The sequence below is a fragment of the Dendrobates tinctorius genome, unplaced genomic scaffold (genome assembly GCF_039654945.1).
Source record: "Dendrobates tinctorius isolate UK_male_01 unplaced genomic scaffold, ASM3965494v1 ptg000073l, whole genome shotgun sequence".
NCBI lineage: Eukaryota > Metazoa > Chordata > Amphibia > Anura > Dendrobatidae > Dendrobates > Dendrobates tinctorius.
The window spans coordinates 27,700,030-27,720,602 of NW_027361741.1; the positions used below are offsets into that span (position 1 = coordinate 27,700,030).

Here is a 20,573-nt window from a genome sequence, read left to right on the forward strand (position 1 = left end):
ACACGCGTCGCATCGGAGCCAAAGCGCACACGCGTCGCATCGGAGCCAGAGCGCACACGCGTCGCATCGGAGCCAGCGCGCACACGCGTCGCATCGGAGCCAGAGCGCACACGCGTCGCATCGGAGCCAGAGCGCACACGCGTCGCATCGGAGCCAGAGCGCACACGCGTCGCATCGGAGCCAGAGCGCACACGCGTCGCATCGGAGCCAGAGCGCACACGCGTCGCATCGGAGCCAGAGCGCACACGCGTCGCTTCGTAGCTGATTTATATACATCGAAGGACACACTGCAACTGCTTGCTTTCCTTGTGTAGATCGCACTAACTCCGCTCACATAGAATGTCCAGACACTGGCACTGGCTAGTGTCAGAACGCAATTGTTCATTTCACAGTGTAAGGAGGAATTAAAGGGTCAGCAAAATGGGGCCGCTGGCCTAAGCACTGCCCAGGGGCCTGAGAAAAATTAAATCAAAATGATGTCATATCATGAAGAACAAGAGAAATACAAAGCGCTAGACAACCATGTTGTGGGATACTTCTACAACTTTACCATTTATTGTGAGCAACAAGGGATGTGATAAAGTACTAATAGAAAAAATAGGGCGCACCAACTGTGTAAATAGATCAGTATATAATTGGAGGGTATAGGTGCCGCAACAGTGGGATAGACAATCAATAAGAAAAGGGAGAAAGGCACCACTGCAACAAGCGCACACTAAACCAAATAGAAATTAATTTTTATTGATGCAAAAGGTTATACATTAAAAACATAATAAAACATGGTGAGCATCCCACAATGTATATAAAGTCAAATATGGCATATATAACATATCAGACCTGGTATAATAACCCATATACAATCCATGTGCAATTCAACCCTACTATAATTACCACAACCACCACCCTAAAGCTAGGCTCATGGAGACCAGAGGCCCTAATGTTGCACAGTAATCACATGAAATCAATCAATGCAACAAGCCCTGCATACTACCTGATAATACATGTATGCCACAAGCGGCCACAAAACAAGGTGGCCCAAATAACAAGCCAATACTCAGTTATGCCCCATCAGACAGTCTCAGAACCGCTAAGGGAAAAATGAGGCTGCAATAAGAAATATAAGAAGCGGGTGCTAACCTATGGTCCTGGGTTAGCACCCGCTTCTTATATTTCTTATTGCAGCCTCATTTTTCCTGGGTTAGCACCCGCTTCTTATATTTCTTATTGCAGCCTCATTTTTCCCTTAGCGGTTCTGAGACTGTCTGATGGGGCATAACTGAGTATTGGCTTGTTATTTGGGCCACCTTGTTTTGTGGCCGCTTGTGGCATACATGTATTATCAGGTAGTATGCAGGGCTTGTTGCATTGATTGATTTCATGTGATTACTGTGCAACATTAGGGCCTCTGGTCTCCATGAGCCTAGCTTTAGGGTGGTGGTTGTGGTAATTATAGTAGGGTTGAATTGCACATGGATTGTATATGGGTTATTATACCAGGTCTGATATGTTATATATGCCATATTTGACTTTATATACATTGTGGGATGCTCACCATGTTTTATTATGTTTTTAATGTATAACCTTTTGCATCAATAAAAATTAATTTCTATTTGGTTTAGTGTGCGCTTGTTGCAGTGGTGCCTTTCTCCCTTTTCCTAAGGGATGTGATAAAGTGACATAGTAAGACGTCTGCCTGACACTAAGCATCAACTTCAAAAGGGGGCACATGTTACAGATTCCAGTGCTCAAAAAATAAAGGGAACAATAAAATATTATATCTTAGATATCACTGAATGAAATATTCCAGTTGCAAATGTTTATTCATTACATAGTGAAAGGCGTTGAGAACAAGAAAACAAAAATGATCAATGTACCGTAAATCAAAATTATTATCCCATGGAGGTCTGGATTTCGAATGGTACTCAAAATCAAGTGGGAAAAAAAAAAAAAAAAAAAAAAAAATCACATTACAGGCTGATCCAACTTCAGTGGAAATGCCTCAATACAAGAAAATGATGCATAGTGGTGCGTGTGGCCTCCGCTTGCCTGTATGACCTCCCTACAACGCCTAAGCATGGTCCTGATGAGGCGGCGGATGTTCTCCTGAGGTATCTCTTCCCAGACCTGGATTAAAGCATCAGTCAACTCCTGGACAGTCTGTGGTGCAACATGGCATTGATGGATGGAACGAGACATGATGTTCCAGATGTGCTCAATTGTAATCGGGTCTGGGGAACGGGCAGGCCAGTCCATAGCATCAATGTCTTCACCATGCAGGAACTGCTGACACACTTCAGCTATATGAGGCCTAGCGTTGTCATGCATCAGAAGTAACCCATGGCTTACTGCATCTGCATGTGGTCTCACAATGGGTCTGAGGATCTCATCTCGATACCTAATGGCAGTCAGGGTTACTCTATCTAGAACATGGTGCTCTGTGCGGTCCTCTGAAGAAATGCCTCCCCATGCCAAACCGGTCATGCTGGAGGATGTTTCAGGCAGCAGAAAGTTCTCCACGGCATCTCCAGACTCTGTCAAGTCTGTCACATGTGTTCAGTTTGAACCTGCTCTCATCCGTGAATAGCACAGGGTGCCAATGTCGAATCGGCCAATCTTGGTGTTCTCTGGCAAATGCCAAATGCCTTGCATGGTGTTGGGCTGTAAACACAACACCTACTTGTGGATGAAGGGCACTCATACCACCCTGTTCCTGACAGTTTGATCAGACACTTGGATGTTAGAGGCCTGCTGGAGGTAATTTTGCAAAGCTCTGGCACTGCTCCTCCATCAATTATCAACACCATCACCCAACCAAAAAACAAAAATGAAGAACTATCCAATTTTGAACTGATTCTTGAATGACACTTGCCTATTCAAATGATTGGATCAGTATGAACCCCTTCACACTGCAGCCAACTTCCGTTTTTGTTATTTCCTCCCCTTCTTCTTCGAGCCACAACTTTCTTTTCTGACCACATAGACATATGCGGGATGAGTTTTGAATGACACCATTCATTTGACCACATAGTGTACTGGAAAACGGGAAGAAAATAGGGATTCTTGTGTACTCACCGTAAAATCCTTTTCTCCGAGCAAATCATTGGGGACACAGACCATGGGTGTTATGCTGCTTCCACAAGGAGGCTGACATTAAGTAATACAAAGAAAGTTAGCTCCTCCTCATGCTGGCTCCCAGAGAACCTATTCAGTGCAAAAGCAGTAGGAGATCATTAACAACATATAAAAGTATAACATGTCAAATTAGAGAACAAGCACAAAGCTATTAACAGGATGAGTGCTGTGTTCCCCAATGATTGGCTCGGAGAAAGGAATTTTACGAGAACACAAAAATCCCCATTTCTCCTTCGCCTCATTGGGGGACATAGACCATGGGACGTCCCAAAGCAGTCCCTGGTTGGGGAACCACATAACAGATCTAACCCCATGTACCAACTGACTAAAGTTGTGCTAACGCCGCTTGCAGAATACGTCTGTGAAGGGCCGCATGTGCAGAAGTCAGAGCTGTACCAAGTCGCAGCCTTGCAGACCTGTTCTGTCGACGCCCGATGCCGAATGGCCCAATAAGCGTCCATCGCCCGAGTAGAGTGTGCCTTAATCCCTACTGGGATAGGCGTGTGTCTGATGCGGTAGGACTTCTGAATAGCCGAGAGAATCCATTTGGCTATGGTGGCCCTGAAGCAGCTAAACCATGCCTGAGACCCTCAGGAAGTATGAATAGGGCGTCCAACATACGGAAGGGTGCAGTCTTTGAGACATACCTTCCGAGATCCCTCACTACATCCAGGGTGTGAGAAGCTCATTCTACTCGATGTACTGTGCTGGACAAACAGAGAGAGGGACAATGTATTCGTTAAGGTGGAAAGACGAGACCACCTTGAATAAAAAAAAAAAGAACGGAGACGGTTTGATGACCACCTTGTCCTGGTGGAAAATCAGGAAAGGAACTCGAAAGGACAGAGTGGTCCGAGATTTGCCAAATAGACGTTACAGCAACGTCACTGCGACAAGAAAGGTGACTTTCCGAGACAGAACGGGCAATGAGATGTCCTGCAACAGTATGAAAGGCATCTGCTAAAGAGCACGCAGGTAGCAAAAAATAAGGTCCTCAGGCCTCTGACGGCATTCTATAGGGGGGTACCCTGAAAGAAAGCCCTCACTCGCAGATTGGAAGCAATCCTGCACTGGAATAAAACAGATAAGGCTGAGCGCCAAACCTGATTCCAGGCCAGTCTGGAAAAAAATTTCCAAAATGGAGGGAACACAGAAGACACGAGAACGTCCGCGGACCCTGTACCATGCGAAAATGGTTATCAGGTGCGGTGATAGATGCTAGCAGATGGAGGCTTCCAAACGCTACTCATAGTGGGAAAGAGAGCCCAGCTTGAGATAGCACCCAGGCTTCAACGGCCAAGCCGTTAAACACGGGGCCCCTGAGTGCTAATGACAAATCGGACATTGGCAGAGCAGAACTGGACGATCCGGCAGTCACCACGGGACATCGGCTACAATCTGCAAGCCACGCTCAGCGTGATCAATTTGGGGCGACTAAGATTACTGGAGTCCCCTCTGCTTTGATCTTACTGATGACCCTCGGAAGTAAAGAAAATGGAGGAAAACACGTACGGAAGACAAAACTGATGCCACGGAGATACCCGTGCATCCACCTCGATGGTCATGGGATCCAGAGACCAAGCTCTGAAGTGGAATATCTTGGGGTTCAATCTTGAATCCATCAAGACCACATCCGGAGTCCTAAAACGAATACAGATCTGTCGAAAGACCTCCTCCAGATGAAGTTCCCACTGTCCCAAAGCAAGACGGATAGGAAAAACTTCTGCCAAATTTTTCATGTCTGGGATATGCACTGCTGAAAATACCAGGTGATTCCTCTCTGGAGAATATGTGCTACCTGGTGCATGGCCGCCCTGTTGCGGGTATCCCTATGATGATTGATATATACCAAAGCCGTGGCTTTGTCCGATAGAATTTGGATGGGGTGACCCGACAGGAGATAATGGATCTGCTGCAAAGATAGCCGGAACATCGGGAGGCAACACCAGAGTTGACCAGCGCACCTGAACAGTGTGGCGGCAAAAGACTGCTCCCTAGCCAAGGAGACTGGCGTCGGTAGTCACCACTAGACATTGAACCGAGAGAAAGGATTTCCCCTGGATGAGAGAAGATCTCAATGTCCCCACCTGAGAGGCTGCCTGACTCGCAGGGGCAAGGGCACCAGCGGTCAAGAGAGAACGGGTTCCTGTCCCAAACCGCCAGAAGAGCCTGCTGCAGGGGACGGAGATGCAGCTGAGCGAAGGGAACCGCTTCTGTTGCTTCCACCTTTCTTTCCAGTACTGTCATAGCAAACCTGATGGAATGACAGGATGAGTGTCAAAGTGCACGGCCTCTTTGATGAAGGGCTATGACGTTGTCTCGAGGGAGCATCACCCATCAGAAGGTGTCCAGAGTCATTTCTAGAAGGGATATCTGCTGCGCTGGAACGGGGGAACAACTTCACGTTTTTCAGGCAGTCCAGACAAGAAAGAATAATGCAAGTGATACAAACGCACTCCGCGCAGTCCTGAAAGGACAGACCTTTGATTAGAAGGTCGTCCAAGTAGGAAGGAAAAAACCGTGAACTGAAAATGCTGTTCACTAATGGCGAAGTACAAGAATTTCTAGCAAAGGGGAAAAATCAGAATATGGATGTAAGCATCTGAAATCCAGTATGGTTCTATCAGTTCCGTCCCTTTTTTAGGACCAAAAACGTGTTCGAGGAGAACCCCTTGGACCTTTGGTTTTCTGGGACCGGAACAATGATTCTGTTTTGAAGCAGGGAATGTATATCTCGGGAAAAAAAAAAAAAACCCTTGCTCTCGCTTCTTATTGAGGACGGGAAGGACCTTTTGTATTCGGAAGACACCAGGTCTCTAACCCATTCTTTGAGAACGACGGAAAAACTCAGTCCTGAGGTAACAGAAGTAGGTGGCCACCTACCCTGCTGGCGTCGACCAGATAACGCCAGAAGACAATGAACAGAAAATGTCATGAACCTAGATCCCTTAGATCCAGACTGATTGGGTCGACACTTCCCTGCTGGCTGGGCCTACAGGAGACCTGGAATCCATTGACCCTACGTGGGAAACGCCCTGAACCGGAATGAGGGTGGACAATCCCGGATCGGTGCGAAGGGATGAATAATGGATTTTGATCAAAAAAGGAACGCTGGGAAAGAAATTTGCTCCTTCTTCTCAAAGCATCTAAGATAAGCTGATTCAGCTTTTCTCCAAATAAGCGCCCATTCTGGTAAGGAAGAGATATCAGAGTTTCTGGATGCAGCCGATGACTCCTGTGTAGGAGAGGATCCATTTATATCAATCCTGCTAACGCTCCGATCCACAGAGGAATCCTGGAGTGGATTCAATCTCTTTGACCAGAGAAACCATGGATTGCTACAGTGACAAAGCCTCTCAGGGGAACTAGGTACACTGGGATTGGTGGTGGCGGAGGGCTCCTGAGCAAATCTGGGGTCACGGGCATTGTAAAGTAAAGAAGACTGTAATAGTCATATTAGGCCCTTTGGAAGCTTGGACCGGGACATGGTGTCTTTAAGACCGGGAAATACTACAGCGGGATACTGCAGGGGGGGAGGGAGCAGTGCCTCCTTACCCGGGTCGTGATGTTCCTGGAGTTCGCATTGGATTAGCACTAACTTTTGCGCTAAGTGCCACCGTGGTCAATGCAGCAGCCGCTTCCCGATGTCCAGGGTCAAGACTCTTACCCAGGTCCCCGCAGATTCATTTTGCCCCTTTAAAAAATGCTACCGGTATTGCTTGGCGCCGCGTCATGTGCAAAGCCGTCGCCCCTGTATAAGTCGGCCGGATGAACTAAGATGGCCTCCAGGAGTGCAGAGGTGACGAAGTCTCGCAGTGAGCGAGAGGTGCCAGTTTGGGGGGGGGGGGGGCCACTGCCGTGATGTCATCTAGTGGGCGGAGCCTCGTAGATTGTTACATGAATAGTTAGCCCAAACAAAAGACATTCAAAGTACTGATCATGAAATTAAATGTACCACAAAAAAAGATAAAATAACATAAAATGTTAATAACAAAGACAAGATGTTCCAAAAAGAGATTTTATTCTTATTTTCACAAAAAATCATATATAATATGAGATGAAAAAAAGATAAAAATATAAAAACACCAATGTATACAGGGGCACGGAAAAGACCACAATGGCTGACAAAAAAAAAAAAATAGATAACCAGGAAGTAGAAATAAAATTAATTTGAGATATTTATCTCTATATAAACAACAATATATGTAACCAAAATAATGATCATAAAAAATATATACATGATTATCAAGTGATAGAATCTTCTATATATAAGGCATTTCCTGCTCATTAAAATAAAGTGCAGTGCATAATTATTGCAAGTGCTTAAGTAATTAGAATATGCACTAGAGTAGTTAATAGGGAGGTCCGTCTCCTTGCACAATCCGCTTTAACAGTGGTGGTGCAGTGGGGGCTGCACGGACGCCAAAAAGGGGGTTAAATCCCCTAGGATGGGACAGGGCTGATTGTATGGCATTAGGCCTGGCTGCAGAAGAGGATACGAGGAGGCAACACTCCATGTGCTCGTCCGTTAAGGGTGTGGGGAGATCGGTGTCGTTTAAGGGACCCGTCACCCCTAAAAAGCAGCCCAGACATGGCATCCCATGTTACAGGAGAGGATACGGGGAGGCAACACCCCCCCCCCTCGTGCTCACCTGTTGATGGTTAGGGGAGATCGGAACCGTGAAAGGATCTGCCGCCCTATTCGTTTAATGGAGAAAATAAAAATCAAAATGTAAAAGGTTAAAAATTGAAAATTAAAATAAAAAAGAGCTTTTGGTCTAAAGACCAGACCCGGGTGCCTCCTACAGACACTAACCAAGAACTGGTTCTCTGGGAGCCAGCATGAGGGTGTATAGTGCAGAATAGGAGCTAACTTTCTGTGTGTTACTTAGTGTCAGCCTCCTGGTGGCAGCAGCATAACACCCACGGTCTGTCCCCCTCAATGAGGCGAAGGGGAAATTCCAATTGCGGTGAAAAAAAAAACCAAACCACAATTCTGACATTGCTTATAGGGAACTGTTTTTACAGTGTACATTTTGTGGCAAAAATGAGCATGCAATAGGATTTTACTCATCAATATGATTACAGCGATAATAAACATTTTTATTTTTTTATTATTTATAAAAAAAAATTTGGGGGGTTGTATCGCCATTTTCAGAGACCTGTAACAGTTTTATTTTTCAGCTGATGGAGCTGTGTAATTGCTTATTGTTTGCGGGGTAAGGCATCTTCTTTATTAGTACCATTTTGGGACATATGCGACTTTTTGACTGCTTGCTACAGCATTTTATGTGGAGTTGCAACGACCAAAAAAAAATTAATTTTGGCATTCTTGAATTATTTCTGTTTACGGTGTTTACTGATCGGGTTAATCGTTTGATAGATCGGACATTTCTGAATGTGGCGATACCACGTGTATTTTTTTTTTTTTTAATATCCTTAATTTCAGTGGTGGGAAATGGGAGTGATTTGACTTTTTTTTTTTCATATACTTTTTTTTTTTTTTTAACATTTGTCTTTTGCTTTTTTTTACCTTTTCTTGTTCTTGCTAGACCCCTTAGGGGACTTGAAGATGCGATCATTTGATCGCTTGTGCTATACACAGCGATACCACAGCACATTGCTTCATCCGCCAGAAATCACGATCTCCTTTGAAGCCCAGTCACAGGAAACATTTCAAAGAAGCTCTGTAATGATAGGCATGGGGTGATCAGCTGACTCCTGGCTGTCGTGACAACCCATCGGCGACCCGCGATCACGTCAAAGGCACGCCGATGCGAGAAGTTAATGACACGCGCGCACATGTCATTACGTGGTAAATGCCAAGTTAACAATCACAGGTGGAGCGCTGTTCCACCCGCGATTGTTAGTGGCAGGTCCTAGCTGTAATACACAGCCATCACCTACTGGGCATGTAGCCAAGAGATACCAAATACGCATGTTTTTCTTTTTAAAAGGGGTGAAAAAATTTTGGGAGTAATTTGTATAAAAAAAAAAAAAAAAAACCTTCCCTCGTGTCACCATTTTCTGAGGCCTGTAACATTTTCACATTTTGGTCGATGGGGCTGTATGAGGGCTTTTTTTCTCTGTTTTCGCAGTGTAAGCACATATTTCTTTTGGTGTGGATATTTTTTTTATCTCCTCTACATTTTTTTTTGCAATGTTTCGGTGGTGGAAAAACGCAGTTCTGGAGTTTGGATTTAGCCCCCCCCAATGACACAGTTTACTGATCGGGTAAAGTAATTTTGTTTATTGATAGATCAGACTTTTATGACCTTAACAATACCACATGTTTCTATTTTTTTTATTTCTTTATTTTAAACCCTTTCTGACATCTGACATACTATCCTGTCCATGTGCCCTGGGCCCGTATGACCATGGACGGGATAGTACTCACGGGGGGAGCGCAGCTAATCGCGGCAAGTTGTCAGCTGATTCTCACAGCTGACACCCGGCACAAAGTGCCAGGATCGATCACGGACCACTCCCGGCACTTTAACCCATGGAACACTGCGATCAAATATGATAGCAGTGTTACGGAGCAGGCTGACAGCCCCTCTGCCTTCGCATCGGAGACCCCGCGGCATGACGCGGGGGTCCGATTGCTCACATGGTAACCCGATGTTGTAATGACGACATCTGGGTTACTAGAGCAGACAGACTTCCTGTCATGCGCATTGCATGTCAGGAAGTCTCTGAGGTCAGTGTGCACAGAGTGCAGCGCTGACACCTTATATTATATGGCATGCAGATCTGCATGCCATTTAAGCGATCAGCCTGCACAAAATGAGTGTCCCATAGTGGGACAAAGTGTGAAACTGAGAAATTTAAAAAAAAATAAAATTGTAAAAATATTTTAATAAAAAAAAAAAAAAAAAAAATATTTATTCAATCAATAAATATTTGAATTACTGTAAAAAAAATCTAAATAAAAGTAACATATACATATTTAGTATTGCCGCGCCCATAACGACCCGACCTATAAAACTGTCCCACTAGTTAACCCCTTTAGTGAACACCATAAAAAAACAATGCTTTATCATCATACCACCGAACAAAAAGTGGAAGCTGAAAACGTCATCTTGTCCAGCAAAAAACGAACCGCCATACAGCATCATCAGCGAAAAAGTTAAAAAGTTATAGCTCTCAGAATAAAGTGATGCAAAAACAATTATTTTTTATATAAAATAGTTTTTATTGTATAAAAGTGCCAAAAACATAAAAAATTATATAAATGAGGTATCGCTGGAATCGTACTAACCCGAAGAATAAAACTGCTTTATAAATTTTACCACACGCGGAATGGTATAAACGTCCCCCCCAAAAGAAATTAATAAATTGCTGGTTTTCGTTCATTCTGCCTCATAAAAATCGGAATAAAAAAAGCGATCAAAAAAGGTCATGTGCCCGAAAATGGTACCAATAAAAACGTCAACTCGTCCCGCAAAAAACAAGACCTCACATGACTCGTGGGCCAAAATCTGGAAAAATTATAGCTCTCAAAATGTGATGATGCAAAAACTATTTTTTGCCATAAAAAACATCTTTTGGTTTGTGACAGCTGCCAAACATAAAAACTGCTATAAATAGTAGATGAAACACCCCCTTTATCACCCCCTTAGTTAGTGAAAAGTAATACAAAAAAGTATTTATTTCCATTTTCCCATTAGGGTTAGAGCTAAAGTTAGGATTAGGTTTGGGGCTAAAGTTAGGGTTGGGGTTAAGGTTATGGTTCAGGTTGGGGTTAGGGGTGTGTTTGGGTTAGGGTTGGAGGGTTTCCACTGTTTAGGCACATCAGGGGCTCTCCAAACGTGACATGGCATCTGATCTCAATTCCAGCCAATTTTGCATTGAAAAGTCAAGACGCTCATTCTCTTCCGAGCTCTGCCATGCGCCCAAAATGTGGTTTACCCCCATATATGGGGTATCAGCATACTCAGGACAAATTGCACAACAACTTTTAGGGTCCAATTTCTCCTGTTACCCTTTGGAAAATAAAAAATTGGGGGTGAAGAGATCATTTTTGTGAAAAAAATGATTTTTTATTTTTACGGCTCTACATTAAAAACTTCTGTGAAGCACTTGGGGGTTCACAGTGCTCATCACACATCTAGATAAGTTCCTTAGCGGGTCTACTTTTCAAAATAGTGTCACTTGTGGGGGGTTTCAACTGTTTAGACACATCAGGGGCTCGCCACGCGACATGGCGTCCAATCTCAATTCCAGTAAATTTCACATTGAAAAGTAAACCGGCGCTCCTTCCCTTCCGAGCTCTACTATGCCCCCAAACAGTGGTTTACCTGCATATATGGGGTATCAGCATACTCAGGACAAATTGCACAATAACTTTTGGGGTCTAATTTCTCCTGTTGCCCTTGGTAAAACAAATAGGATCTGAAGTAATTTTTTTGTGAAAAACAGTTAAATGTTAATTTTTTTTTTAAACATTCCAAAAATTCCTGTGAAGCATCTGAAGGGTAACTTCCTAATAAAAATTTTGGTTCCAAAATTGTGCTGATGTAAAGCAGACATGTGGGAGATGTTACTTACAGTCATATGTTAAAGTTTGGGCACCCCTATTAATGTTAACCTTTTTTCTTTATAACAATTTTGGTTTTTGCAACAGCTATTTCAGTTTCATATACCTAATAACTGATCGACTCAGTTATATTTCTGGATTCAAATGTTTATTGTACTAACAGAAAACGTGCAATCTGCATTTAAACAAAATTTGACCGGTACAAAAGTATGGGCACCTCAACATAAAAGTGACATTAATATTTCGTAGATCCTCCTTTTGCAAAAATAACAGCCTCTAGTCGCTTCCTGTAGCTATTAATTAGTTCCTGGATCCTGGATGAAGGTATTTGTGACCATTCCTGTTTACAAAACAATTCCAGTTCAGTTAAGTTTGATGGTCGCCGAGCATGGACAGCCGGCTTCAAATCATCCCACAGATGTTCAATGATATTCAGGTCTGGGGACTGGGATGGCCATTCCAGAACATTGTAATTGTTCCTCTGCATGAATGCCTGAGTAGATTTGGAGCGGTGTTTTGGATCATTGTCTTGCTGAAATATCCATCCCCTGCGTAACTTCAACTTCGTCACTGATTCTTGCACATTATTGTCAAGAATCTGCTGATACTGAGTTGAATCCATGCAACCCACAACTTTAACAAGATTCCCGGTGCCGGCATTGGCCACACAGCCCCAAAGCATGATGGAACCTCCACCAAATTTTACTGTGGGTAGCAAGTGTTTTTCTTGGAATGCTGTGTATTTTAGCCTCCATGCATAACGCCTTTTTGTATGACCAAACAACTCAATCTTTGTTTCATCAGTCCACAGAACCTTCTTCCAAAATGTAACTGGCTTGTCCAAATGTGCTTTTGCATACCTCAGGCGACTGTTTGTGGCGTGCTTGCAGAAACGGCTTCTTTCGCATCACTCTCCCATACAGCTTCTCCTTTTGCAAAGTGCGCTGTATTGTTGACCGATGCACAGTGACACCATCTGCAGCAAGATGATGCTGCAGGTCTTTGGAGGTGGTCTGTGGATTGTCCTTGACTGTTCTCACCATTCTTCTTCTCTGCCTTTCTGATATTTTTCTTGGCCTGCCACTTCTGGGCTTAACAAGAACTGTACCTGTGTTCTTCCATTTCCTTACTATGTTCCTCACAGTGGAAACTGACTGGTTAAATCTCTGAGACAACTTTTTGTATCCTTCCCCTGAAAAGCTATGTTGAATAATCTTTGTTTTCAGATCATTTGAGAGTTGTTTTGAGGAGCCCATGATGCCACTCTTCATAGGAGAATCAAATAGGAGAACTACTTGCAAGTGGCCACCTTAAATATCGTTTCTCATGATTTGATACACCTGGCTATGAAGTTCAAAGCTCAAATGAGGTTACAAAACCAATTTAGTGCTTCAGGAAGTCAGTAAAAAGTAGTTAGGAGTGTTCAAATCAAGAAAATGATAAGGGTGCCCATACTTTTGCACCGGTCAAATTTTGTTTAAATGCAGATTGCACATTTTTTGTTAGTACAATAAACCTCATTTGAATCCAGAAATATAACTGAGTACATCAGTTATTAGATATATGAAACTGAAATAGCTGTTGCAAAAACCAAAATTGTTATAAAGAAAAAAGGTTAACATTAATAGGGGTGCCCAAACTTTAACATATGACTGTATTAATAGCGATGAGCGAACTATTCGTTACTCACCCGAGTATCATTTCCGGGATTACTCGGCGAGAATTAGGGTCTCCACCCTGCATTTTTGGCAGTCTTTAGAGACCCAATCACCATGCAGATTGTCTGCCAGGCACTGTAATGCAGCACCTATCTTTGTTGTGGTCTTGCAGTGATTGGCTGGCCGCACAGCATCATCAGGGGTATAAGAGACCAGATGTCGCCCTGCTCAGCGCATTCAGCTCTGGATTGAAATAGTGTAGGGAGAGCTGCTGCCGAGATAGGGTCAGATTTGGGGATTTCTTAGACAGTGTCGGGGCTACATCCTAAACTACTCAAATCCAGCTAAACCAACAGTCCTTCTAAGGACTAATTCCGGAGTATATAGGTTGCAGTGTTAGGTAGGCAGGGGACTGTTCGTCGCTCTATACATATGAGTGCAAGGCCTGCAGGCACTGAATGTGTGTATATACATATCATTGCAAACATCAAGAGGGTCCATTCCATTACTGTCTGCTGCTGCTGCTACCTACAGCATATACTGAATATATATACCAAGCCCCAGCCATAATTATCTAGGAAAAAAATTTTTTGCCAGGTTAATAGAGATTATTTTATTGCAATGCAATTCAGAGCCCTTTTTTTCTCCACTTGCTTTTTGACACTGCACAATACAGCCACATCCTTTCCTAGCACAGCATGAAAATCCAGCAACTTTACACCCAAGGGTGGTTTGCATGTTAATGACAAGGCCAATTTTTACAATTCTGACCACTGTCCCTTTATGAGGTAATAACTCTGGAACGCTTCCATGGATCCCAGTGATTCCGACACTGTTCTCTCATGACATATTGTACTTCATGTCATTGATACAAATTGCGTCTATTTGTGCAAAAAACGGAAATTTGGAGAAAATTTTGAAAATCTCACAATTTTCCAACTTTGAATTTTCATACCCTTAAATCACAGAGATATGGCACATAAAATACTTTATACTGTATATACTTGTGTATAAGCCGACCCCCCCTAATTTTGCCACAAAAAAATGGGAAAACGTATTGACTCGTGTATAAGCCTAGGGTGGAAAATGCAGCAGCTACTGGTAAATTTCAAAAATAAAAATGGATACCAATAAAAGTAAAATTAATTAAGATATCAGTAGGTTAAATGTTTCTGAATATCCATATTGAATCAGGAGCCCCATATAATGATCCATACAGTTCATGATGGCCCCATAAGATGCTCTATACAAAATACACCCCATATAATGCGGCACAAAAGTTAATAATGGCCCCATAAGATGCTCCATACAAAATACAAGCCATATAATGCTGCACAAAGGTTAATAATGGCCCCATAAAATGCTCCATAGAATAATATGCCCCATATGCTGCTCCATAAAGGTTATGGCCCCATAAAATGCTCCATAGATTATGCCCCCATAAGATGCTCCATAGATTATGCCCCCATAAGATGCTCCATAGATTAGCACTAGGTCATCGCGCTCTCTGCTGCATGAACGTCACTGACAGAGGACGCGGAGGACAGAGCGGGCGCAGCAATGGACCAGGGACAGTTGAATATCGCATATACTTACCCCCTCCTGGCGCGGTCTCTGCAGCCCCTGCGTCTCCGGCAGCTCTTCCTTCCTTCAGCGGTCACATGGTACCGCTCATTAAAGTCATGAATATGCGCATATTTATGACTTTAATGAGCGGTACAACGTGACCTCTGAAGGAAGGTGTGGGAGAAGAGGGGGGCTGCAGAGACGCGCCGGGGTGGGGTTTAAGTATGATTTCTAACACCCCTGCTCCCCCTGCCCCCAGCTATATGACTTTTGTATAAGCCGAGAGGGGGACGTTCAGCCCAAAAAAATGGGCTGAAAATATCGTCTTATATGCGAGTATATACGGTAAGTAACATTTCCCACGTTTACTTTACGTCAGCACAATTTTGGAACCAATATTTTTTTTTGTTAGGAAGGGTTAAAAAGGTGACCAGCGATTTCTCTTTTTTACAACACTTTTTTTTTTTTTTTTTTAGGGACCACATCACATTTGAAGTCACTCTGAGAGGTCTATATGATAGAAAATACCCAAAAGTGACACCATTCTAAAAACTGCACCCCTCAAGGTGCTCAAAACCACATTCAAGAAGATTATTAACCTTCAGGTGCTTCACAGGAATTTTTTGAATGGAAGGTTTAAAAAAAATGAACATTTCACTTTTTTTCACAAAAAAATTACTTCAGGTCCAATTTTTTTTTTATTTTGCCAAGAATAACAGGAGAAATTGGACCGCAAAGGTTAGTGTTCAATTTGTCCTGAGTACGCTGATACCTGATATGTGGGGGGGGGGAACCACTGTTTCAGCGCACGGCAGAGCTCGGAAGTGTAGGAGTGCCGTTTGACTTTTTCAACGCAAAATTGGCTGGAATTGAGATCGGACGCTATGTCGCGTTTGGAGAGCCCCTGATGTGCCTAAACAGTGGAAACCCCCATAAGTGACCCCATTTTGGAAACTATACCCCACAAGGAACTTATCTAGATGTGTAGTGAAAGCTTTGAACCTCCAAGGGCTTCACAGAAGTTTATAACATACAGCCGTACAATTAAGAAATCATATTTTTTCCAGAAAAAAGATCTTTCCACCCCCAATTTTTATTTTCCCAAGGGAAACAGGACCCCAAAAGTTATTGTGCAATTTGTCCTGAGTACGCTGATACCCCATATGTGGAGGTAAACCACTGTTTGGGTGCATGGCAGAGCCACGCAGAATTGGCTACATGCCATGTCATGTTTGGGGAGCCCCTGATGTGCCTAAACAGTGGAAACCCCCCACAAGTGACCCAATTTAGTAAACTAGACCTACCAAGAAACTTATCTAGACAAGTGGTGAGCACTTTGAACCCCCAAGTTTTTCACAGAAGTTTATAACGTAGAGTAATAAAAATAAAAAAAATCATTTTTTTTCCGCAAAAATGATCTTTTTGCCCCCAATTTTTTATTTTCCCAAGGGTAACAGGAGAAATTGGACCTCAAAAGTTGTTGTGCAATTTGTCCTGAGTAGGCTGATATGTGGGGGTAAACCACTGTTTGGGCGCATGGCAGAGCTTGGAAGGGAAGGAGCACCGTTTGACTTTTTCAACGCAGAATTGGCTGAAATTGAGATCAGACACCATGTTGCATTTGGAGAGCCCCTGATGTGCCTGAACAGAGGAAACCCCCCCAATTCTAATTCCAACCCTAACCCCAACACACCCCTAACCCTATCGGGAAAATGGAAATTAATTCATTTTTTTCATTTTATTATTTTTCCCTAACTAAGGGGGTGATAAAGGGGGGGTTTGATTTACTATTTATAGTGGGTTTTTATGTTTGGCAGCTGTCATACGCTAAAAGACGCTTTTTATTGCAAAAAAATAGTTTTTGCATCACCACATTTTGAGAGCTATAATTTTTCCATATTTTGACCCGCAGAGTCCTGAGAGATTTTATTTTTTGCGGGACGAGTTGCCGTTTTTATTGGTACCATTTTCGGGCACATGACATTTTTTGATCGTTTTTTATTCCGATTTTTGGGACGCAGAAAGAGCAAAAACCAACAATTCATGAATTTCTTTTTTGGGGGGAGGGGGGCGTTTACACCGTTCCGCATGTGGTAGAATTGATAAAGCGGTTTTATTCTTCGAGTCAGTACGATTACAGTGATACCTAATTTTATATCACTTTTTTATGTTTTGGCGCTTTTATACAATAAAAACAATTTTATATCAAAAAGAATTATTTTTGCATCGCTTTATTCTGCAAGCTACAGTTGTGGACAAAAGTATCGCCACCCCTGCAATTCTGTCAGATAATACTCCGTTTCTTCCTGAAAATGATTGCAAACACAAATTCTTTGTTATTATTATCTTCACTTAATTTGTCTTAAATGAAAAAACACAAAAAGAATTGTCCTAAAGCCAAATTGGATATAATTCCACACCAAACATAAAAAAGAGGGTGGACAAAAGTATTGGCACTGTTCGAAAAATCATGTGATGCTTCTCTAATTTGTGTAATTAACAGCACCTGTAACTTACCTGTGGCACCTAACAGGTGTTGGCAATAACTAAATCACACTTGCAGCCAGTTGACATGGATTAAAGTTGACTCAACCTCTGTCCTGTGTCCTTGTGTGTACCACATTGAGCATGGAGAAAAGAAAGAAAACCAAAGAACTGTCTGAGGACTTGAGAAACCAAATTATGAGGAAGCATGAGCAATCTCAAGGCTACAAGTCCATCTACAAAGACCTGAATGTTCCTGTGTCTACCGTGCGCAGTGTCATCAAGAAGTTTAAAGCCCATGGCACTGTGGCTAACCTCCCTAAATGTGGACGGAAAAGAAAAATTGACAAGAGATTTCAACGCAAGATTGTGCGGATGTTGGATAAAGAACCTCGAGACTAACATCCAAACAAGTTCAAGCTGCCCTGCAGTCCAAGGGTACAACAGTGTAAACCCGTACTATCTGTCGACATCTGAATGAAAAGGGACTGTATGGTAGGAGACCCAGGAAGACCCCACTTCTTACCCCGAGACATAAAAAAAGCCAGGCTGGAGTTTGCCAAAACTTACCTGAAAAAGCCTAAAACGTTTTGGAAGAATGTTCTCTGGTCAAATGAGACAAAAGTAGAGCTTTTTGGGCAAAGGCATCTACATAGAGTTTGCAGGAGAAAAAAAAAAAAGAGGCATTCAAAGAAAAAAAACACGGTCCCTACAGTCAAACATGGCGGAGGTTTCCTGATGTTTTGGGGTTGCTTTGCTGCCTCTGGCACTGGACTGCTTGACCGTGTGCATGGCATTATGAAGTCTGAAGACTACCAACAAATTTTGCAGCATAATATAGGGCCCAGTGTGAGAAAGCTGGGTCTCCCTCAGAGGTCATGGGTCTTGCAGCAGGACAATGACCCAAAACACACTTCAAAAAGCACTAGAAAATAGTTTGAGAGAAAGCACTGGAGACTTCTAAGGTGGCCAGCAATGAGTCCAGACCTGAATCCGATAGAACACCTGTGGAGAGATCTAAAAATGGCAGTTTGGAGAAGGCACCCTTCAAATATCAGGGCTCTGGAGCAGTTTGCCAAAGAAGAATGGTCTAAAATTCCAGCAGAGCATTGTAAGAAACTCATCGATGGTTACCGGAAGCAGTTGGTTGCAGTTATTTTGGCTAAAGGTTGTCCAACCAAGTATTAGGCTGAGGGTGCCAATACTTTTGTCTGGCCCATTTTTGAAGTTTAGTGTGAAATGATCAATGTTTTGCTTTTTGCTTCATTCTCTTTTGTGTTTTTTCATTTAAGACAAATATAATACCAAAGAATTTGAGTTTGCAATCATTTTCAGGAAGAAACTGAGTATTATCTGACAGAATTGCAGGGGTGTCAATACTTTTGGCCAGAACTGTATAACTTTTTATTTTTTTGCTGATTACGCTGTATGGCAGCTCGTTTTTTTGGGTACAAAATGACATTTTCAGCGGTACCATGTTTATTTATATTCGTCTTTTTGATCGCGTGTTATTGCACTTTTTGTTCGGCGGTATGATAAAGCATTGCTTTTTGCCTTGTTTTTTTTTTTTTTGAAGGGGTTCACTAAAGGGGTTAACTAGTGGGAGGGACAGTTTTATAGGGCGGGTCGTTACGGATGCGGCGATAGTAAGTATGTGTACTTTTATTGTTTTTTATTTACAAAAAAAAATAAATTAGGGAATATTTTTTTTATTTAGGAATTTATTTTTTTTTACTTTATTACATTGTCCCAGGGGGGACATTACTATATAGTGTCAGATCGCTGATCTGACACTTTGCATTGCACTGTGTCAAATCAGGCAGTGAAGCCGGCGCTGAGAAGCCACCTGGCTGCAGGACCCCGAAAGACCCCGCGGCCATCTTGGATCCGGGGGACTGCAGGGAGGAGGCCCTCGGAACAACGCGAGCACATCGCCTTGTTCCGAGGGTCTCATAGAAGCATGCAGGGAGCCCTTTCCCTGCGTGATGCTTCCCTATGCCCCCGGTACACTGCGATCATTTTTGATCGCAGTATGCCAGGGGTTAATGTGTCGGGAGCGGTCCGTGACCGTGACCACACCTGGCACATTATCACAGCTGACACCTGGAACAATCACGAGGGGAGCGCAGCTGATTGCGTATGACGTACTAAACCGTCCATGGGCATTAAGGCCCAGGGCACATGGACGGTATAGTATGTCATGCTAGGAAGGGGTTAAAGGGGTCCCAAAAATCACTTGAGTGCGCAGAGAAATCTTTCATTTTTGTGTGGTACGGTAGAGTAGAAAATTTTTTTGAGTGTCTTACACAATTTCTTGACACCATTTTGCTGAACCCCCCCCAAAAAAAATACATACAAGCCACATATTTTACAGTGTGGTATATCTGACACGCCTCATACATCTGTGTGCTAAAAAATTGGGCATTTTAGGCCTAAATTCCATTTTTTTTGCTGTCACTCTAGTTATATACAGCACTGTGATGGTGTGATATGCTATGTGGATATCATTTTGTGTATATTTCTATTTCACTGATTTTCATAGTGTTTTTCTTGTTGCCTTGTATGTCTACAGCCTGACTGTATCTGTCTCGATGATCCCCTGTAGTTCCTTAATCCCCAAGGCTCCTTTGTCACGTCTGGGAGGCCTGCAAACCGCCCCAACCTGTCTGACTACCCCTGGACATAAGGAGGGGGCTGGGGAGGACAGGGGCTGGACAAGTCAGACCGTGTGTGGTGATAATCATGTGAAGACGGCACGTCAGAGAGAAGGAAGCATATGGACCCATTTTATCCTCTGTCTGCTAGATTATTGGACTCTCATCTCCTTGGACATTCTTCCTGTACTGAACTGCATTCGTGTTCTGGACTATTGTATCCTCAGTGTGGTGGATTGTTTATGGACCTTTTAGTTTTGCCTATAATAAAGGTCTTGGGATTGTTCACACTTCCCTCGCTTTGTTGCTTGTGTGATACCGGAGGACCCCGTGACAACTGGTGGCAGCAGTGGGATCAACAGAGTGTAACCAAATGGAGAACCACCCACAGAGTGAGTACAGAAATTGGACTGTATCCAGTTTACAGGAGAGAGCCAGAGACCTGGGCCTGAACTACCAGGGACTGACTAAAGAAGCCTTAATTGACCTACTAGTGGGTGCTAACCAGACCACCTCCTCCTAGATGTCTGAAGGACAAGC

The 20,573-nt window shown here is 43.1% G+C and overlaps 1 protein-coding gene across 1 annotated transcript in view; it reads right to left on the minus strand.

Annotated features, from left to right (window-relative positions):
- CHEK2 (checkpoint kinase 2) overlaps positions 1-20,573 on the minus strand; it is a 145,563-nt gene that overhangs the window by 100,138 nt on the left and 24,852 nt on the right. The window lies entirely within an intron of this gene.